The sequence below is a fragment of the Portunus trituberculatus genome, chromosome 47, assembly GCF_017591435.1.
Source record: "Portunus trituberculatus isolate SZX2019 chromosome 47, ASM1759143v1, whole genome shotgun sequence".
Taxonomy (NCBI): Eukaryota; Metazoa; Arthropoda; class Malacostraca; order Decapoda; family Portunidae; genus Portunus; species Portunus trituberculatus.
Window position 1 is genome coordinate 5951053 of NC_059301.1, and position 23647 is coordinate 5974699.

General features: G+C 40.8%; 1 protein-coding gene and 1 non-coding gene across 2 annotated transcripts in view; both read left to right on the plus strand.

Moving 5' to 3' along the window:
• LOC123520801 (beta-1,4-glucuronyltransferase 1-like) overlaps positions 1–13602 on the plus strand; it is a 65558-nt gene extending 51956 nt beyond the window's left edge. The window contains 1 exon segment of the mRNA XM_045283411.1: positions 8688–13602. The gene's annotated coding sequence lies outside the window, so the exon portion shown is untranslated.
• Positions 13603–19846: 6244 nt separating this feature from the next.
• On the plus strand, positions 19847–19921 carry Trnal-cag. The gene has a single exon. It is a non-coding gene; the product is annotated as a tRNA-Leu (tRNA).
• The last annotated feature ends 3726 nt before the right edge of the window (positions 19922–23647 follow it).

Below are 23647 nucleotides of genomic sequence, written 5' to 3' on the forward strand. Positions count from 1 at the left end.
AAAAGATAAATTAACTGTCGGAGGAAAGCACTCAAAGACACAGGTTTGTCGCACAAATAAGAATTTATTTCCATAAACGCTTTGTACGAGTACATATATCAGGGTTTTTAGTTCATAGTTCAAATTCTCTTGTTCTTTTCCCCATTGATTTTGTACACTCCTTGTTAAATGTCACAAAGTAGATTCATGAAAACCACTTTGAAAACCCTAATAAAGTTTGCCTCAGCCTGTTAAAACTTTCACAGTTATTGTCAATCTTTGTAAACATTCGTAGTACTGCAAAAAAGAAAAGTGGTTTAATACAAGAAAGAAAAGAGAAAGAATGGAAAACCAATTATGTCTTTTTGAAGCTCTGTAACTTTTTATTAAACTATACTACAAAACAAGTGTCGAAAGAATAATAGATGATTGTGGTAAACATTGTCTAGCAGTGAAAGAAGAGAAGGTAGTCACGATAAGACGCCGAAATATCTGAGAGTACGACCTTGCAATCCAACCGCTGCCACCATTTTAATGCATGTGCTTTGGACACATTTGATAAATCGATCTAAAGTATCAGGTCATGAGAGGCGATGGCTGGGAATCGAAGCCTTGGCAGGATATTGAAAGCAGGACGTATCATCTTAACAATCGAGTGCCAACGATCTGCGTGGCCTCAGTGGTGTTAAACTGACCGTGAGAGAGAGAGAGAGAGAGAGAGAGAGAGAGAGAGAGAGAGAGAGATTAAGAAGGCTATTACATGGGAAGCCAGGAAGACAAGGAAGGGGATAGAGGGGCAAAAAGAAAAGAAAGGGAGAAAGAAGAAAGAATATGAGTTACTTGATTTTTGCTTTAATCTGGCTGTCTCCTTCCGCTTTCTTTCTTTCTTTCTTTCTTTCTTTCTTTCTTTCTTTACGATTCTCTTCCTCGCTCTGATCTTCAGACTTTCCTTCCTACTTGTCTTCACGCTCCCCCTTTTCTACCATATCCCTTGACTATATTCTCTCTCTCTCTCTCTCTCTCTCTCTCTCTCTCTCTCTCTCTCTCTCTCTCTCTCTCTCTCTCTCTCTCTCTCTCTCTCTCTCATAAATGCAAAAAATGAACATAGTGAGATAGTGACAAATAGAAAAAAGTAATGAAAACTTACTGTAGAGAGAGAGAGAGAGAGAGAGAGAGAGAGAGAGAGAGAGAGAGAGAGAGAGAGAGAGTGAGAGAGAGAAGGGTTGGGGAGGGTTGGGGAGGGTTGAAAAGGACAGGACAGGAGACTTATGCACATGTGTTAGCGCTGCTTCGTCTTGTTATTATTAGTGTGTCCAGACGAAGGGAGACAAACGCACGCTGCGGAGCTGTGGAGTGTATTACTTTACCAAGGGAATTTGTACTCGACTCCTCATGTTAGTGCCTGTTTTAGTTGTTAAGACCCATCGCATCGTATTCTCTTCATCGTGTTCCTGCTTGTCTTCTGTTTTTTTTATATATATCTTATTTTCCTGTGTAAGGGAAGCGCTGGCCAAGAGTAATACAAATAGGGAAGACAAAAGGCCCATTAAGGTGTTTACACGTTTTAATTTCACTTAATGACATAACAAGTAAGGCCATGAGATCTATATAAGCATCTACAAGAAAAAAAAAGAGCTAAAAAGAATAGATTTTGCGATGTCTTGCTGCTTTATTGTTTAGAAGTGTCTTTAGAACAAATAAAGGTGTCTCGGAGTGGCTAGTAATCAAGGAAATAGCATCAAATAGTTGTGAAAGAGAATAGAATGCTGTTGGTTCGATATATCCACACGTAAATTGTTTCTGCTCTTTTGTATTTTCTTTTTTCTTCTTTTTTTTTATGAATTGGCGATTAATGTGTCATATTTTTCTTCTCTCTCTTTTTTTTTCTCTTCGTTTTTATTAGTTTTATTTTCTCTATCGTTTTCTTTTCTCCTCGTCTGCCTCCACTTGTCTTCTGGTTTTGCTGGCTGAACAACAGCGTGGATTAAATACATAAATCGGTTCCTCCTTTGCAATTCATTCCACTTCTTTTTATGGAAGAGAGTTAACTGGTCATTTCCTTTTTTCCTCAGATTTGTTTTTTTACTTCCATTTGTCTTCTGGTTTTGCAGGTTGTAAATGTTGTTGATTTACTAGGTAGGTATACATGCAAATAAGTGCAGTAAATTTTTTCATCAGTGACTTTCCAACACGCTATGTTTCACGACGCTTTCATTCATAACTATTCTTAATCTTAATATAATTTCTACTATTGTGTGAATATTCTATAAGCATCACTATTTTTTCTATTCATTTTTGTCATCTTCAGGCTTTTATTTCATTTTCCAGAGATTTTATTTATTTTCATATCCACCGTATAGGAGAGGCTTTCTTTTCTCTTCTGTCTGGTGATACCGATTAGAGGAAGGATGATGGTGATGATGGTGATGATGGTGATGACGATGAGGAGGAGGAGGAGGAGGAGGAGGAGGAGGAGGAGGAGGAGTAACGCGAAGATGAGTGATGGAGGAACGTATAAGAGCTGAGTAGAGAGAGAGAGAGAGAGAGTAGTAGTAGTAGTAGTAGTAGTAGTAGTAGTAGTAGTAGTAGCTAGTAGTAGAAGTAGTAGTAGTAGTGGTAGTAGTAGTATTAGTAGTAGCGAAAGACAAGAGCAGGGAGAGGAGAGAGTAGGACACGACGGCGGCGGCAGAGGGAGGGCGTGTGTGGAGAGAGAGAGAGAGAGAGAGAGAGAGGGATGGGGGAGGGAGGAAGGGGGGGGTTGAGAGCAGCTCGTTGTTCAAGTGTCTGCTCAGAACGCCATTCTCTGCAGGCACCACAGTTTTATTTCCCCTGATTTCCTTGTGTTTTCTGTGTGTCTCGCTTCCTTCCTTGCTTCCCCCTTCCTGTCTGGCCTGTATTCTGAGACATCCTGCTCCTTCACCACCACGAGCATTTCCAAAGGCCGCAGAGATGATTAACCAAATTTTTACTATAAAGCATCCTTGAAAACCGGTGTAACTTCAAAAGAGTATAGTGGAGGTGCTGTGAAGTGTTTCAGAATATGGTCTCTGTCTGCCACCCTCACCCGTTGGCCTCCTCGCTTCCTCAGACCCACGGCTCCTCTTAAGACTCCTCAGCGCCTTGCCATGCTGAGACAGATGTTTGAGGCTAAAGAGCAGTGTTATGTGCGCCCTTGCATTCCTGAAGGAGGGGCGCGGATTAAGAGAGAGAGAGAGAGAGAGAGAGAGAGAGAGAGAGAGAGAGAGAACTGAAAGATAATCGTTATTGTCTCTCTCTCTCTCTCTCTCTCTCTCTCTCTCTCTCTCTCTCTCTCTTCCTGAGTGACCGCCCATCACCGTGTTGTTGTGGTTCCTCATCCTCCTCCTCCTTCTCCTCCTTCTGGGGACAATGTGTGTTTGACGCCTTCCTGCCTCCTGTATATAGCAAGGAAGAGAAAGAGGAAGAAGATGAGGAGGAGGAGAAGGAGGAGAAAGAGGAGGAGGAGGAGGAGGAGGAGGAAGAAGAGGAGGAAGAGGAGAGTCAGGTAAGGGATGGAACTGATATATATGAAAGTTATATTCCTCTCTCTCTCTCTCTCTCTCTCTCTCTCTCTCTCTCTCTCTCTCTCTCTCTCTCTCTCTCTCTCTCTCTCTCTTTCTCTGTCTACCCCACGTACCCTCCTTCCTCCTATATCCCTCCCCATCTCCTCGTTCCTTCCCCTCATAAATGATGGGACACAACGGGACGGTGAAGGGAGACGCAATAACTTTCTCTCTCTCTCTCTCTCTCTCTCTCTCTCTCTCTCTCTCTCTCTCTCTCTCTCTCATAATCGTTTTTCTCTAATGTTGTCATAAAATAACCTCCAAGTCCTGCTTTTCTCCTCTTTAATCTTGTTTCTTCCACGCCGGAAGGAAAAAGAGGTCGAGAGAGAGAGAGAGAGAGAGAGAGAGAGAGAGAGAGAGAGCGCAGGCTACAAATATATCGCACACATACAAGTCCTATCCTTCTCTCTTTCTTCCTTCTCTAATCTGCTATTCTCCACTTTTCTTTTTCTTTTTTTTTCTGTTTCTATTTTCAGTGTTATCTTTTTCCTCTTCTTTTAGTTTACATCTTGTTTTTTTCTTCGTCTCATCCGTTCTTCTTCCCCATAACTCCACCAAGGAAGCATTTAGGAAGGTTCTCATGGGGGAGGACAGTTTTGGAGCGGAAAATTTGAATATGTAGCCCAGATACATAGAAGCTGGAATCACTTACGTCTTTCATTCGAGTGCCAGCGAGCTTATGTGTGATTCTTTTATTCGTTATCTCTCCGGGCTCATGCAAGAACAGTTTCTAAAAGTCACGGCGATGATTAGACGGAGTATCGCAGGTCTCTTTGTTTTAATGCCAACGTAGAGTGTTATTCTAGTATTCGTAAGTATCTTTGCGGCATGGATTCTTTTCAGTAATGTTTTGTTTGGTTCTCGTATCTCTTTTTTTTCTCCATGACAAGGTAGAAACATTGCTCAGTCTTAATTTCTTTGTGATTCAGGTATGGTTAATCACTACCCTCACAAGGACTGCTTACAAAGGCCTTACAGATAACTAGTCGGGTTTTTGTAAACGTGTTTGCCTGGTGGCGATGCAGTATTTTTATTGAAACTATACCTAACATTGCGATAATGTTCTTGGAAACTTAACTACCTATTGTGATATGAAAACTCCCCTTAAAATATCACAAATTGTCTCAAACATTAGAATATTATCCCTGAAAACCTCACAAATTATTACAAATATTATGAAAACAGCCTTGAATATTTGACAAACTCAGGTATTATAGAAACAGCTTTGCAAATCTGACAAACCCTCTAGTATTGTAAAAACAATTTTGAAATCCTGACAAATTATCTTTAGCTTTATGAAAAACATCCTTTAAAATCTGACTAACATTCATTCGACCCTGTTAAAAGACACCAAGATGGAGCACAGGAATTTATGAGTATGTGGTCCTTTACTTAATGGCGGAGAAACTGTTCTGTTTGATGCTTATGGTGTGGAAAAAAGTAAGAATAGCTCGTAACAGAGAATTATGTCTCATATGATTCAAGAGGTTAGTCATTTTATATCTGAGTGATGCATGCGTCTTTGAAGGAAAAGTTATTGACTATCGATTTCAAAAGGACAAAATAGCGTCGAGTATTATCTAATTGTCTGAAGAAGAAATTATTATTCTTATAAATCAAAGAGACAAAATAACTATACTTTTAAGTAATAGGGGAAAAAAAAACTTTCTTAACATTCACAGCGTTGTAAAAGAAGAAAAAGATGAAAAAAACAACATTTGCTTGAGCACAGAGATATGAGAGAATAAATGAGTTTTGTTCATCCTAGACCAGAGGGTTATTTAACAGAAAAGAGTCCGAAAAGTTGTATAGGCAATCATGGGTAAGTGGTCAAGTGGTTAAAAGGTTAGTAAGTACCACGAATACTAAGTTAATGAAGTGTCATGTCATATTATAGATGTAGTGGCCTACGTATTATATTCTTTATGTATTGGGAAGACTGGCCAAGGGGAAAGATTGAAGAAAAAAAGACCACTCATAATGTCGTTTCCTCTCCCTCCTCCCTCATCCCCACAAAAAAGAGAGGGAGAGGGATAAAAAAAAGAAGACAAGTAGAAGAAGATCCGGGAGAAAAGCTTATTTAGTGTCTAATATTTCTAAGGTGTCTTGAGAATCTCCTTTTACTGAGTGAGTGAGTGAGTGATGCTCCTTTGTTCCATCACTTCCATGTGACGCGGCTTCTCACTTCAATTAGAAAATGATGCAATAATCTTTTCTTTCTTTCTTTCCTTGTTCACTTGCGCTACAAAAAACTTTCCTTCCACGCGTAATCTTCTTTCCATGTTACTCAACCAGTCTCAATCCGCAGTTCGTTTAAATCAACCTGTCTAGAAGTGAAACAAGGTGAGGGTAATGTAAATATCGGGGTGATTAGTACAATTAACACGAGGACACTTCCATGGGGATGAAGGGAAGGAGGGCGAGGCGCTGGGCGAGGAGAGAAAGGAAAGAGGGAGACGGAGAGGCCGGGCTATTGATGAAGGAGGATGGTGAGAAGGGGAACTAATGTGTTTTATATGTTAGTCAGGTTCGTGGGAGGTGAGTCTGCTGAGTCAGATCTCCGAGCGGCCGGGAGGTGGCTCTCTCTCTCTCTCTCTCTCTCTCTCTCTCTCTCTCTCTCTCTCTCTCTCTCTCTCTCTATCTATCTATCTATCTATCAAAACCTCAGAAATAAACCAGCGAAGTATCACAATATTGCATCCACGAAAGAAAGCAATGACAAAGCAGGAGACGTGAAAGTATCTGGCATTACCACACCATATAAGAAAAAGACATGATAATATATACATAATCAACAGTCCGTCTCTATTAATGACAAGAGCGAGTTGCCTAACATGAAATGCAAACGTTCCGAAAAGATGAATAAAACCGAGAGAGAGAGAGAGAGAGAGAGAGAGAGAGAGAGAGAGAGAGAGAGAGAGAGAGAGAGACCTGCTTCAGTCGTATTTTAATGTTCCACTTGAGTTCACATTTTGATCCAATCTCAACGCCCCACCTCCTATCACATCTCTCCCTCCCACTCTTTCCTTTTTTTTGTGTGTTTTTTTTTTGTTAGGTGTCTAGTATGCTAATTATTCCAGCCAAGTCTTTCCGCTTATTGCTCCTCGCCCCCATCTCTCTCTCTCTCTCTCTCTCTCTCTCTCTCTCTCTCTCTCTCTCTCTCTCTCTCTCTCTCTCTCTCTCTTGTCTCTCTATTCATCTCTCTATATAACAATCTATCCACCAGTCTGTTTATTTTATCTATCTATCTTTCTATCTATCTGTCTATTTATCTATCTATTTAACTACCTAGCTATCATTTTATCTATCGACCAATCAGTCAATTAATCTATTCATCTATCTATCTATCTATCTAATTATGTCTCTCTCTCTCTCTTTGTGTCTGTCTAACTATCTATCTATCTATCTTTCTGTCTAACTATCTCTGTATTTTTGTTTGTTATTCTATCTGCTTATCTTTTTTTCTGTCTATCTTATCATTCATCTATCCATTTATTTATCTGCTCATGATATGGTTATTTATTTCTTTATAAATTTGTTCGTTTATCTATTTATTGACTTACACATTTATCTTTCTAGTTAGTGAAATGTGTTCCTTTTGAATTACCTATCTATCTATCAGTGTAAGTCTCGATTTCTTTATTTTTAAACTTATCTGTCTGTCTACCTATCTATCTATGTACCTATCTGTGTATCTATCTATGTATCTATGTATCTATCTATCTACCTATCAGTCAATCTATATATCTACTCTTCTATCTATCTATTTGGTAATCTCCGGGCAGGTAAATACACAACCGGCTCGCTCTAGTGGCAGACAGGCACATCGATAACGATCACGGCTGTTCACTTTACTCCCACTCAGATGATTATTTCAACACTTTTCACGCCACGCTCCCTGTCTGCGCTGTGTCCCAATCGAAGTAGTCAATGTGTGTGTGTGTGTGTGTGTGTGTGTGTGTGTGTGTGTGTGTGTGTTAGTCAGATGCAGGCGATACAATAATCCTTTCGTATATTCAGATAACATGAAGTGGAGGAACATAGTTTATATATTTTTTTTTTTTACCTGCTATATAGGACAAGGTCGATAAGTGAGTCACTCTCTCTCTCTCTCTCTCTCTCTCTCTCTCTCTCTCTCTCTCTCTCTCTCTCTCTCTCTCTCTCTCTCTCTCTCTCCTCTTATGCTTGTGGTGTTCGAAATATTTGGGATAAGCTGGTCATTTAACCTGGAAAGTGATTATAATGAAGCATATTTAGGACATTTTGAAGTCAGTGGTAGTGAAAACAATGACAGAGAAAGAAAAGTTTATTCTTGACTAATTTTTCTTTGCAGCTCAGTCATCTCTCTAAAAAAAATGTATAGAGAAACTGGTTGATAATAAACTACATTGGCAAAAAGAGAAAAGTTTATTATAGACTAGTTACTGTTTACATTTCCTTCAGGAACAAGAGTTTATTCCTATCCAATTTTGTTTTCTATCTTTTAAATCCTCTCAAAATAACATAAATAAAGAGAAACTATTCAGAATTAAACTATAAGGGCGTAGGAAAATAAGTTTGTTCCACGTCAGTTTCCCTTCACAGCTACAATCCTTTTATAAACGGCACAGCGAAATAATGATAAAATTTTGCTCCGATACCCCTATGTTGGTATCACCACTAGACTTCTGAGAGTTTCTGTGGTGTTACTTAATCAGTTGTCTAGCCATGCTGAGACACGAAAAGCGGTTATTGTAAAGCAGCATTAGAAGTAAGGTTGATCATGGAAGCAAAATCAAGTTAAGCATTGAAGCAAAGTCAGATTAATTACTAAAGAGAGGAAGGTAAGAAAAGAAAAAAAACAGGGTTAATTAAGAATCTGGGGCAATATAGTCGGAGTGAAAAGTGTGTCTAGGGCATTGATATTTTCTTTCAATGGCAGTTTTTGCATATTTTACTATTTATATTATTTTCATGTTTTATGTTGAGGTCCTCAGATAGATTTCTTTTACCTTTTCATCTTTAGTGTATTGACTGGCAAGTGTTTAGTTCATATATGTGGTGTGTTTCCTCACTGGTGTTCTTTGCTCCTCATACCAAACCTCTGTCAGACTCAAGTGTTATTAATGCTCCCTTCTTCTTCCGCAGAAATGGAGTGGGTAGCGAAGACGAACCCTGCCTTCTCTCCTTCCTCCTCAGCCACCTTCCGATGCCGGCCTTTCCTTGTCACGACCCTTTGTTAACAGTACGACCCTTGTCACCCCCTCCCTATGACCTTATGACCTTCACCAGCGAATTATTCACCTCATCGTCATCATCAACATACCCCTAACGACCCCACTCATTTCATTGTACCCGAGAAACGACCACAATCACCTCATTGCCCTCGCTAACCACATCACTCATCTCATTATACCAAAGGAGCGATCTCATTTACCTCATGATATGCCATTGACGACCTCACTCACTTCATATTGTTACGAAAAAAATGACCATAACCATCGCATTATACTTCACTGACCACCCCACTCACTTATTGCACCCATTAACGACCATACGTACCGTCACACACATTCACAAATCTTACGAGCGACCTCTCACTCCTCACGACGATTCAAACAACGACCTACCCATTTTCAGGACCTTTAAAGTGACTAATTTCGTACGACTTCACTCTCCCTACGACTACTGCAACGAGTGATCATCCAGCCACAACGACCCTTCAGAACGACCCAACTCGCCTCCACGACCACCAGCAGCATGTCCAGTGACCTCAAATAGACGGACGAAATTGATGGTCGACTTCAGTTTCATGCAGTCCCGTCTCAACTGTCGAAGTTTCTGCTCCTCGACAATGCCAGTCTCAGGAGGCGACTTGAGGCTCTGGCTAGGTGGTGGTCGTGGTGTCAGAGAGTGTCAGGGAGTGCTGTGGAGAAAAATGTACTATTTGTTGAATCAATTTTGTTTGTTATGTGTGTGTGTGTGTGTGTGTGTGTGTGTGTGTGTGTGTGTGTGTGTGTGTGTGTGTGTGTGTGTGTTTACGTGTTAAGAATCAGGTACTACCACCAAATAAAGGCTTCTCGGTCGGTACTAGGTGGACAGGGGAGGGGAGGGGAGGAGGAAGGAAGACAGTTGAGGAGCAATGGCAGATGATGATAATAAGAAGCCAGCGAGCCGCCGCGACACCCATGCGGTGGGTCGCGTCCAGAGACTCGCAGGTTCCGAGGCTCGAGGTCTTGTATCATGTCTTTCAATACAGTTAACGAAAAATAAGTAAACAAATGAATGAAGTAAAACATAAATAAATAAATAAATAAATAAATAATGATAATACTGATGTTAATAGAACATGCAAGTACTTTTTCCAAGAACTCGTCGATTTACTGTTTACCGTTGTTATGAGTCTGCCTGGAGGACTGGAGGAGCGGGAGGCGCGGCACCAGCTGCGGTGGCTGGTGGGAAACGGCGGGGCCTCCTGTGGCAGGCCGTGTCCACGGGCAAGCCAAGCCCCGGCGAGGCGGAGCTCCCGCAGCCTCGGAGGGAGGTCTTGTTGAACATTATCACGTTTTGCTCTTGAAACTCTCGTGAACTCTACTCTCTAGTTGGACGTTTAAGGAGAATTACTAATCCTCTCTGAACTTTTCACGAATTTATCCCTTGTAGTCAAGCATTTAAGCCCAATTCAACTCTCAAGTAGAAAATGTCTACTTAACATTTTCTCAATATATCCTTCCAAGAATTTGGTTAACATATTCCAATGGTGCATACATTCCTTTTTATTTGGGAGCAAAAAGACTCACTGCACGACACAACGTTTGAATCCCAAAATGAACCAAGCGCTCCTGGTAACGAATCATCTTGCCGCCGTGGCTCAATTGACGTCCCGTGCTGCACAGCGGTTTGGTAGCGGCCAGAGTAGACGCGGCCGCAGCCTGGCGCCTGGCATGGGCCACGACCCTCGCATGGCTCGTGTGGAAAGGAAATGTTGAAAAAGTAAATAAATGAAGCGAAAAAACCTAATTTCCATTTTGCCCCTTTGCCATCAGCTTTCCATTCACTCCAGCATTATCCCTCCTCTTGTTGTTTACATGAAGCTGATCGTGCACCTTTTTATTCAGCGTCATAGAAAACTTAGAACGTGGTTGCTTTGTCACAGGTGATTTTTATAAGTGACGAAAGCATCTCATGAAGCTTAGGTTCCGTGTACCGTGTAGCTTAGCTGGATGCCATTATAGGTGCTTTCTGTAGGACGGAACGAGGTTGCGTGGGGAAAGCTCACGACAATGGCTGGTCCAGATGTAAAAGATGATAGATACCGTAAGTTTGTCACTGTTTGGCATCGAATGTATTTTTTCTTGTTTTTTTTTCATGTTATAGATCATGAGAATGTGACCTTTTTTTCAGTTAATACTAGGGACAAGTGATGTGGTGGGTAAATAAGTAAGTAGGTGAGCAGATGCGTAGATGACGGGGAAGAACTAGGATGACTTGTAGACTATGTGTTGTACTGTAAGGGAAAATATGAGAAGCTAGTTTTTTATGATTGTATTTGAAAATTCTAAAGAGGAAAATTAGTGTGCAGGAAGTGGTGTGCTCCATGGGTGTGAGGAATACAATAACTACTTTAGGACGACTTGTGTATAATAAGGAAGGAATTGTGGAGCTCGACAGAAGCGCTATATGTGCTAGAAATGATGCCCACTGAAAAAAAAAAAAAAACTCATTCGTAGTTATTATGCAAGCGATAATTCATACCTGTGTTACGTAAGTACATTAGTTACTGACACATGCAACGAGAAGAATATATATGCAATCTTGCACTTCCGCTGCTGCTGCTACTACTACTACTACTACTACTACTACTACTACTACTACTACTACTACTACTCTCTCTCTCTCTCTCTCTCTCTCTCTCTCTCTCTCTCTCTCTCTCTCTCTCTCTCTCTCTCTCTCTCTCTCTTTGGTACATTAAACTCTGGTATTAGCTTAAGTCAAAAGAAAGCACACACACACACACACACACACACACACACACACACACACACACACACACACACACAGTAGAATACACGTGACTCAGCTATGAAGAATCAGCTTCGCATCACCGACACTCGGAGTGGTTGTACATCTAAAGTGGGAGCTCTTGTGGTGAAAGGAAGGAAAATGTGGTTCGATTCTCATTTGTTCACCTCCATAATGAATCAATGGTGCCTCACTCTCGGGTAAATTTGTTGATGAAATTATGTAACTAACCTGTAAAAAGATCTTTGTTGACGTTGTTGAAGAAAGATCTTGTTGGACTCTCGGCGTGGGGTGGCGGCCACGCTGCTCATAAGGGACGCAAACTTCTATTGAAAAAAAAAAAAAAACACCATCGGCATTGTCACCTTAAAGAAACATCTTGCTCACAGTCAAACTCACTATTCCTACGGCGGGGATCTATTTTTCTTTCCAAAAGGTACAATACGAAATTTGATATGGCAGCTAAATTACCACTTTCTGCAAGCAGTGCCAGCCTTGCTGCAGTGTCGCCGCCACTCCACCGCCGCTCCACTTGTTGTTACCGGATTCCCCTGTTACCCCTTGCGACTGATCTGTTTAGGGAGGGACCGTAAATATGTCTGATAACCTGCTTTATCCAGTTCTTGAGTTGGCTGGAGGCACACCCGAGTTGGTGGTGTTGGACAATGTTCTAGCGTGTTCCCAAACCTAGTGTTTGTGTCAGCAGAAAAATAGTGAAGACACCCACACTTAGAACTTTACTCAAGCTTATATGACTGTAAAATGCCCAATAGTTTGTTTACATCGTTCACTTAAAATATCTACTCTATCAATATTCAATAGTTAGGCATATCAAAGCATGTTTTTTGTCGGGAGGAAAGCCAAGAAAATATAGATTTTAGCCATAGTGAGTTTATTTTCAAATTTTTGGTACAATAAGGGGTCTCGTGAGTGTTCGGGGACTGACGAGCTCAAGGTGTGAGGGAGGCGGGTGAGGGGGTCGGGTCGGCTGCCAGTCCCCGTCCCGCTGAGGTGAGGCGCGGCGGCGAGGTTGCGGCCCTCTAGGCTGAGGTGTCTAGTCGGCCTCGCCACGCTCGCCGTTCTGGCCCAGTTATCAACATATCCTGGTGGTGGTGTGAGGCAGGGAGTGCAGTGCGCGTGTCAGGCACAGGGTGATTGGCAGCCGATCCAGTGTGGATGACTGTCGCCTTTACTGAGTGCTCAACTCCACCCACCAAAATTGGTTCCTAGTCCCTGCTAGCAGCCCACTCCACCCACACCCACACACCCATTATCACCCTCACGCCCATATCACGCCCATGCCTGTGGCGAACCCGCCTTCATGCACTGACATGTAATTGATTAGGCTCAAAGTGTATGACTGTTCTGTATATTTACTCCGCTGTACGGAAGCCCACAGGAGCACCATTTTGGTTGTGTCTGACGGAGGTCCTCCAGCGGCACTGCCTCTAAAGGGGACAAGTATTGACAGGGGCGGGGGTGGAGAGCCCCAGTACATTGACTTCTGCTGGTATTCAGCGGCGCCGGCTACACCAGGGTTGTGGATCAGCTGTCAGGTGTTGAATACGCTGGCGTGGAGGCATGCATCACCCCGTCATCGCCAGCACCAAGGAGCGGGCTGGTATCTCGATGACGTTGACTTGTCGATGTCACGCCTGGGGCAACGATGGCAGAGCAAGGGTCAGGCAGCACAAGGGGAGTCCTGACGGGGGTGGTGGGTCGCGCCAGTGCAGCTTCCAGTAGGCTCTCACTGGCATGCTGTGACTGTTGCTCCACGATGGTGGTGCGTAGTAAACAAGCTAGACAGCTGTGTCAGGGACGCTATGCTAAGATTATTAGGATCGCCGTTTGTAACATAAAATTAAGTCTCGTGTGCTAGGAATGCCGCACTTAGGAATTACCGCCTGGACTCTGTGCTAGGGATGTTGTGTGTAGCGAGTACTGCTAGACTATCGCTGTCTGGGGCACTACATCGAGCAATAATCTTAGCATAAGCCTCTGTAGAAGTCTTGGCCTGAAATAAACACTAGTTTTGTAACTACTTTTTTTATAATTATCCTTATCATTACATGGCATGTGGTCTGACTGGTGTGTGTGTGTGTGTGTGTGTGTGTGTGTGTGTGTGTGTGTGTGTGTGTGTGTGTGTGTGTGTGTAGCCAAATGTTTGAGATCTGAGTCTCTTGCTTTTTGGTATAATGATGTCAGTAAGTTCTTTCAAACCTTCCTCATTCCAGAATGATTATGCTGAATTTCGCAGTAATTTTTTATGCTCATTTGGAGCATCAGAGACTCATGATTCCTCACTGTGCTTTTCGTTATGTTGACTCTCTTACAACATGGTTTGGTACTCCGGGTCAGGCTTGTGCAGTCGAGTATGCTAGTACAAAAATAACGTCTTGGAGTCTTTGAAGCTTAGAAATTGATTGCAAAACGATCACATTGTCTGTAGATAAATTCCGTTCAGTAGTTAATTGACTTTTCGTACTCCTCAAGAAAGACAACTGGCTAGACTTGTCAAAGCCGCCGTGGTACAGTGGAACCATGCGTGCTTTGGGGTCCGCGAGGTCTCCAAGCGCACGGGTTCGAATCCTGTACACGGTCCGAGTGTAGGTTGGGCTTCCTTACTCGGGGCAATGGTTTCCTAGCGGGTGGGCTTTTGAGATAGGAGGTACCCCAAAAAAGTACCCCCTTTAGCCCATAAATTCCCGTGAAAGCCCACATGGTATAAATAAAAAAAAATTAATTAAAAAAATATATATATATTCCATCATAAAATCGCAGTAAGCTTTCACAAACCATAGACAAATAGGTAATAATACAATAGATAAAAAGATGAGAGGTTCTGAAATATTAACAATTGAAGAATAGACGTCTTAAGAGTGACAGTCTGGCGTCTGCCTTCATATGTCATCGCTTGAGTCAGTGGTTATCCCTCTTTCACACGGTGCAGGTGAAGCTCGCGGACACACTCGCTTCCGGGTATTTATTCACAAAGCACGAGTGTAAACCACCCGCCACCCGCACCACTCAACAGTTTCCCTGTTAAAATTATTTGTTCATCGTGAAGTAAAGGGACAAAAGAAAACTGTTTGTGCACTTAACCTACTTATTTTTACCTGCCTCTGATAAATTCGAAGTCTAGGTTAAGCTTGTTACCTACCTCTCTCCAGCATCTTATGGAGCTTGTTCGGGATTTATAATCCTTAAGTGATTTGTCCCACAGAGCTGGCTTCTCTTGCATAGGTGATGGCCAACGACGGGCAACGCCCGCTCCGTGTAAAAGATTACATTGCAAACATCACTAATTAGTTTAAGGCTTTGAGCGTGTCCGCACTTAAAAGCGTGAACGTTAGCATCGCCCGCGCTGTGTGAAAGAGGCCTTAGTGGTTACCAGGGATTCTTAATCTTATTTATGTTCTTTGGTGGTACTCAGCTAAGGTACACTACCTGCTGCCTATAGAGATAAGAGAAAAGCAAGACGACAGGAAATTATAAGCTGCAACGATGAGAGTAAGCTGCAGAAATAAGATAGCAAGAAAGACAGGCTCTTCAATGTTGAAGAGGCACTGAAGAGAAACTGGACCATGTGTCAAGGGATATCACTGTTATTCAGAGTAAGATGATTTGATGGAGAAAGTAATTTAAGGACAACTTATGGCACAGTCATATCGTGAAGTGCTACAGAAAGCTCAACATTTCTAAACTGGCGAATGGTGGTGATGGTAACAAAAGACATTTTGATAGATGAAGCTGCTAGACAGAAACAAATAAGAATGGAAGATAATTTGAAAATTCACTGTGTACCAGAGAAGATGAAATGAGATTCGAATGTACAAGACAAGAAAGAGAAGACATGATAAGTTAGTATTCAAAGAGTATTATGATGAAATGAACCTAAGCTAGCTGTTATCACAGTGACATTACAGATATAACAAGTGAAAGCCTTGATTCAAGTGTCAATGGAAACCAAGTAGAAGGAATCTCGAGAAACATTTTCAGCGTTTTTATTATAGCCTTGGATTTAAGATACATGGATTTTATTTACTGGTTGATGAGATAAAAAGATGAATATGGCTGCACTGAGGCTTGTGCAATATAGAATCACATCACCAGCAAAAATAATAACATTTGCTCAGGAGAATACTCTGAAGGTAAGGACGCTTTCTTGAGGGACACGAGCAAATATGTTTCTTTATATGAACTTTGTACCCATCATGGCCAGTGTACCGGGTTATATCAGTCAAAATGGCTTTGAACCAGGAATGTTTAGTATTGTCATGATCCGAGCTGTTGCACGACGTTGCACAAATTCTCTAGCTACTGGTTATAAACAGTCAAAGGTTTTTTTCTACCTTTGATTAGCAAAAATAATAACTTAACATAAGATGTTCGATACGGCGCCGACAAATGACACTCACAATCCCTTCCGTCGCTCTCTCCACTGCAAAGCATTACAATTCCTCGTACAACCATACATAAGAATTATTTTAACCTCGTAGACGAATGCAACAACGTAACTAATCACTGAACATAATTGTCTCGTGTGCAATATTCAAACTTTCTCTCTTCATCTTATAATCATCACACTAAGCAAAGTAGTGAAAATATATGGCAATGCAGTCAATAGTAACTAGGAGGAATATATATCATTAGCTAGTACAAATACAGCATTAATCATATAGAATCAACAGATAATCTCAATTAATACCAATGTCATTCAGAGAAGATATGTCAACATTTTATGAAGTATGTATATATGTCCATAACTAGGAGGAATGGATATCATATATATTAGAAAAAAATTAGCTCATTATCCCAAATAATATCAATATTATTCAGAGGATATAATCATCTTACAAGATACAGAAACAATCAAGGGAGAGCATCTGTAAGACATCGTTCAGGTGTCGTCAGAACTTCTCAAAAGAAGTAAGTTGGAACTCAAGTATGCAATGCAGTCAAAATACAGCACTATTAAAAGCATACTATATGGTGAAACTTCTAAGTATATATTGCATGAACTAGCACTGCTATAACAGTGTTACCTAATCACCTCAACTACTACTCAGCTCGTGATAGTATCTCCAACTCAACATAATACATTTTAAACAGTAATACCTCCTTATATCTCGTCATTATATTTTCATAAATTTGGCTTGTAATTCACCGTTTCTTTTTCCTCCTTAATTATTCTCACATATCTTACATTATTCCAAGAGACTCACAATGTACGTAAGATCAATATGTAACTAACAAAATGTTTGTTCTCTGCTCTTGATTCTCTTCACTAACAACACCTTTCAGTTATTTCCTCTATTAATTTCTTTAAACACACACACACACACACACACACACACACACACACACACACACACACACACACACACACACACACACACACACATATATATATATATATATATATATATATATATATATATATATATATATATATATATATATATATATATATATATATATATATATATATATATATATATATATATATATATATATATATATATATATATATATATATATATATATATAAACATACTTACAATATTAAGACTTGCCTCTAATATCAACCTTAGTGATGTATATATCAATCATATTTCTTCTCTATATCTTTATTTCCAATATTAAGATTTGCCTCAAGCATGGAAACGTAGTGGTGTATATATCAATCATATTTCTACTGTATTTCTACTATAACCTCATTCTACATGTTCTTCCTCGTATTCTCTTCTCACAAAAAAAGAATGCATCGCATCAACTACACATAATATCACTTACTTATTTTCCCTTATCTCACTTGACTAACAACTCACTTTACTCCATATTTTCCATCGTAGCCTTCAATATTCTACCATCTATAATCCGACGACCTCCCAAATGTGATACAATTTATACATGACACATTTTTCCATCCATCTCTATCGCTATGGGGACAACTAAAATCATTTTACTCATTACTTCCTATTTTCCTGCTATAAACCACAATATATGCTTGCACCCCTCGCTATTCTGCTCTGACATTCGAACACTCGTCTGGTAAAAACAATATTCTATTGATTTATATAAATTCTCTTATTTATGATGAGAAGTTTTCCTTCACATAACGACAAATAATTTCGTCTACCTTTATAAATTTTACCGCATATCTGTAATATTTATGCCTTTGACACTCAATTATTGTTACCCCATTGACTAATCTATGATATACATATTACATTGTATACGAACCTTAAATAATTTACTCAAAACTATTCATATCTTATATTTTGTATCTTTTTCCCTCTAATGTATATGTTCCTCCGTTTCCTTCTTGTTTTGTAAAGGCTCAGGTGAAACAAGAGAGTGGTAACCGTTCGACATATTACTCGGATATCAGCTTATCAAAATATATTATCAAAACATCATATAGACAAAATAACCTGGTACACGCAACATAATCTTTAATAAATATAGAAACATATATTTCTAAATAAAATCTACGGATTTTACACAAACCATATGATCATCATGGCCAAACTCAGCTTGAGACGAAATACAGATAATGATATTCATTCATATTATATAACCATGCCACTTATAATGTTGACAACAGCTACTTAATGCACCTTTAACCAATTTACTTTCGTTTTCCAACAATATGACTGTCCATTGCGCCAATTCTAAGATTACAATTTGCAATATTTGGCAATAAATATTTTGCAATGCAACAATTTGTGCATCGTTTACATCCCACCGCTGCCACTATGTCGTAATCCGAGCTGTTGCGCGACGTTGCACAAATTCTCTAGCTACTGGTTATAAACAGTCAAACGTTTTTTCTACCTTTAATTAACAAAAATAATATCTTAACATAAGATGTTCGATACGGCGCCGACAAATGACACTCGCAATCCCTTCTATCGCTCTCTCCACTGCAAAACATTACAATTCCTCGTACAGCCATACATAAGAATTACTTCAACCTCGTATACGAATGCAACAACGTAACTAATCACTGAACATAATTGTCTCGTGTGCAATATTCAAACTTTCTCTCTTCATCTACATATTCTCACATCAGAACAAATTCTACTTCAACGTCGTCCACTACTTCATGACGTTATTACAATATCAGAACACTGCTTTATTCATCAGTAAATCTCATATGCAGTAATTACAACTTTCCCCCTTTCAACCAGTTACCCATTATAAGAATTACCTTTATTGGGTGCATGAATACAAGTAATGAACGTAACACACCACTAAATGTATCACCTTACACATATAAGTACCTTACTTCGTTCACGAAAATGACAACGTAACACACCACCAAATATAATGACAATCTTGATTATATCCTCTCAAGTACTTCACTCAAGAATCTCTTTCTCTTGGTAACCATACATAATAACTACTTTAACTTCGTACACGAATACACAAGTAAATATGTTATGTAACTTATTCGTCAAACATACACATACGTACGTAGATGTACACAAGATACTTCACTCCTGACATGAAAATGCAAGTATATAATATATATATATATATATATATATATATATATATATATATATATATATATATATATATATATATATATATATATATATATATATATATATATATATATATATATATATATATATATATATATATATATATATATATATATGAAAATGAGCGTGGAGGGGGAGGAGGAAGAGGAGGTGGAGGATCAGAGAGATTGCTATGCTACATTTGTTATGTGAATGGAGAAAAGGAATACAAAGAAGAAATGAAAATAAAGAAAACACACACACACACACACACACACACACACACACACACACACACACACACACACACACACACACACACACAGGCAAATGGGCAAGCCTCTTACTGTGTGGCCCCTGTTCACCTAGCAGTAAATAGGTACGGGATGTAACTCGAGGGGTTGTGGCCTCGCTTTCCTGGTGTGTGGAGTGTGTTGTGGTCTCAGTCCTACCCGAAGATCGGTCTATGAGCTCTGAGCTCGCTCCGTAATGGGGAAGACTGGCTGGGTGGCCAGTAGACGACCGAGGTGAATTACACACACACACACACACACACACACACACACACACACACACACACACACACACACACCTGGTCTCAGGCCTATCCGAAAATCGGAAATAATGAGCTCTGAGCTCGTTCCGTAGGGTAACGTCTGGCTGTCTCGTCAGAGACTGCAGCAGATCAAACAATGAAACAGTGAAACACACACACACACACACACACACACACACACACACACACACACACACCGCGTAGTGTAGTGGTTAGCACTCTCGACTCAGAATCGAGAGGGTCCGGGTTCGAGTCCCGGAAAGCGGCGAGGCAAATGGACAAGCCTCTTAATGTGTAGCCCTGTTCACCTAGCAGTAAATAGGTACGGGATGTAACTCGAGGGGTTGTGGCCTCGCTTTCCCGGTGTGTGGAGTGTGTTGTAGTCTCAGTCCTACCCGGTGATCGGTCGCTACGAGCTCTGAGCTCTTTCCATAGGGGAAAGACTGGCTGATCAGCATACGACCGTGGTGAATAACACACACACACACACACACACACACACACACACACACACACACACACACACACACGGCCCGGTAGCTCAGTTGTTAGGGCGCTGGCTTCACAAGCCAGAGGACCGGGATTCGATTCCCCGGCCGGGTGGAGATATTTGGGTGTGTCTCCTTTCACGTGTAGCCCCTGTTCACCTAGCAGTGAGTAGGTACGGGATGTAAATCGAGGAGTTGTGACCTTGTTGTCCCGGTGTGTGGTGTGTGCCTGGTCTCAGGCCTATCCCAAGATCGGAAATAATGAGCTCTGAGCTCGTTCCGTAGGGTAACGTCTGGCTGTCTCGTCAGAGACTGCAGCAGATCAAACAGTGAAATACACAAACAAACAATAAGGTGGTGGAGAGGGAGATAAAGTGGTGAAGTTCTGAGATCACGGGGAGGGACAGGGCATGGACCAGGAGGAGAGGGTCAAGTGGGTGGAGCTTTAAGGCTAAGTTTTTAGGGAGTTTAACCAATCAAAGGGAACCTGAAGCCTTCACTTGGGGTGGATCTGCCAGGTATTGCTACTGGAAGATATATGGGCCAAGATTGGCAAGGAGTTTACGACCTACAGGTGCATAGGCCATAGCGTAAAAAAAAAAAAAAAGACTTGACTTGCTCTCGAGCCCACACTCTTGAATCTTCTGAGTTTTTCACCCTCCAGCTTCAATTCAAAACTCACTCTTTAACTAAATTCATCTGTGTTGTCTATCTCTCCCCATAAATCCTCCGACTATAGTAAATTCTTTGACTATATAATTTCCAAAGTGGAGTACATTCCGTCCCTCTACCCTTTTGCAGAGATCTCCATTCTTGGAGATTTCAATGTTCACAATCAGCTTTGGCTTTCGTCTCCCTTCACTGACCATCCTGTTGAACTAGCCTTCAACTTTGCTATCCTCCATGACCTAGAGCAACTGGTGCAACATCCTACTCGTATTCCTGAAGGTCTTGGGAGGTCCACCCAATGTTCTTGATTTTTTCCTAACTTGTAATCCTACTTACGCTGCTAGCTTATCTTCTCTGTTGGGCTCCTCCTATCACAACCTCATATCTATATCTTGTCCTGTGTCTTGAATCTCTCCTCAGGATAACCCAAGGCGGAGGTGCATCTGGCGTTTTGCCTCTGCCAGTTGGGATGACCTGAGGAAGTATTATGCTGATTTTCCTTTGAATGATTACTGTTTTCGTGTCAAAGATCCATTTCTGTATGCTAAAAGCAGAACAGAGATGATAGTGTCTGGCATGTAAGCGTACATTCTTCAATCTTTTTCTCAACCTAAACCTTCTAAACCCTGGTTTAACAGTGCCTGTTCTCGTGCTATACATGACAGAGAGGTTGCCCGCAAAATGTACCTGAGCCTTCCATCACCTGAATGTCATGCACTTTATATTTCTGGCTGGAATCATGCTAAGTCTGTTCTTCAGTTTGCCATACACTTTTTCATAAAGTGAAAATATCAAAAACCTTCAAACTCCAACTCCCCTCGAGACCAAAAACATCTCCAAAAACATCTCCAATAACTTTACTCCTTCATCTTTCCCTCCTTTATTTCATTATGATGGCACCACTGCCATCTATCTCTAAAGCTGAACTCTTCTCTCAAACCTTTGCAATAACTCTACCCTGGATGATTCTGGTCTTGTCCCTCCTTCTCCTCCTCCCTCTGACTATTTCATGCCATAAATTAAAATTCTTCATAATGATGTTTTCCTTGCCCTCGCTGGCCTAAACCCTCGAAAGGCTTATGGACCTGATGGGGTCCTTCCTATTGTTCTCAAAAACTGTGCTTCCGTGCTTGCACCTTGCCTGGCCAAACTCTTCCAACTCTGTCTATCGACTTCTACCTTTCCTTCTTGCTGGAAGTTTGCCTACATTCAGCCTGTTCCTAAAAAGGGTGACCGTTCTAATCCTTCAAACTACCGTCCTATAGCTTTAATCTCTTGCTTGTCTAAAGTTTTTAATCTATCCTCAATAGGAAGATTCTTAAACATCTGTCACTTCACAATCTTCTATCTGATCGCCAGTATGGCTTCCGTCAAGGTCGCTCTACTGGTGATCTTCTGGCTTTCTTTACTTAGTCTTGGTCATCCTCTTTTAGAAATTTTGGTAATTTTTTTGCTGTAGTGTTAGACATATCAAAATCGTTTGATAGAGTCTGACACAAACCTTTGATATCAAAATTACCCTCCTACGGTTTCTATCCTTCTCTCTACAACTTCATCTCAAGTTTTCTCTCTGACCGTTCTATTGGCAGCCGTGGTAGACGGCCACTGTTCTCCTAAATCTATTAATGGTGGTGTTCCTTAGAGTTCTGTCCTGTCACCCAGTCTCTTCCTATTATTTATTAATGATCTTCTTAACCGTATTTCTTGCCCATCCACTCTTCCACTGATGATACCACCCTACACCCTTCCACGTTTTTTTGCAGAGACGACCAACCCTCCAAGAAGTCAACAGGTCACGCAGGGATGCTACAGAACGCCTAACTTCTGATTTTTGTAAGATTTCTGATTGGGGCAGAGAGAGCTTAGTAGTGTTCAATTCCTCAAAAACTCAATTCCTCCATCTATCAACTCGACAACCTTCTAGATAACTATCCCCTCTTCTTTAATTGCACTCAACTGTCCCCGTCTTCTACACTGAATTTCTTCGGCATATCCTCTACTTAGAATCTAAACTGGAAACTTCACATTTCACTCTTGCTAAAACAGCTTCTATGAAGTTAGGCGTTCTGAGACATCTCCGCCAGTTTTCCTCATCTCCCAAACTCGTAGCTCTGTACAATGGCCTCATCCGCCTATGTGAACCTTCAGAAGGTTGTAGAGTAGAATCAAAAGCTTTTCGTCTCATTAACTCCCCTCCTCTAACCAACTGTCTTCAGCCTCACTCTCACCGCCAGAATGTTACATCTCTTGCTATCTTTTACCGCCATTTTCATGCTAACTTCTCTTTTCATCTTGCTAACTGCTTGCATGCCTGCCTTCCTCTTGCGGTCTAGCTGCACAAGGCTTTTTTCTTCCTCTTACCTCTATTCTGTCCAACTCTCTAACGCAAGAGTTAATCAGTACTCTCAATCTTTCATTTTTTTCTCTGGTAAACTCCGGAATTCCCTGCCTGTGTCTGTACTTCCAACTTTCTATGACTTAATTTTATTCAAGAGGGAGGTTTCAAGACATTTGTCCTTGTCCTTTGGCTAATTCTGTCGGCTCCGTAAGGAAACTGGCGACTGAGTGGGACTTTTTGCTTTATATTTTTGTTGGCTTTGGACAGTCTTCTTCTCTTACGTAAAAAAAAAAAAAAAAGATGAACTATCACTATTCACAGGACACTGCTAGACAGACTGCCGCCACCATCCTGCCAAGCTTACATCTCTAGTTTATCCACAACCATCAACACCAACCTGAGGACTAATTGCACACGTAATAGAAATGTATAAAAATTTACCTGTATAGTTTAAATTTCGCGCTTTATTTTGTGTTATGTATATACTTTGCCAATTACAA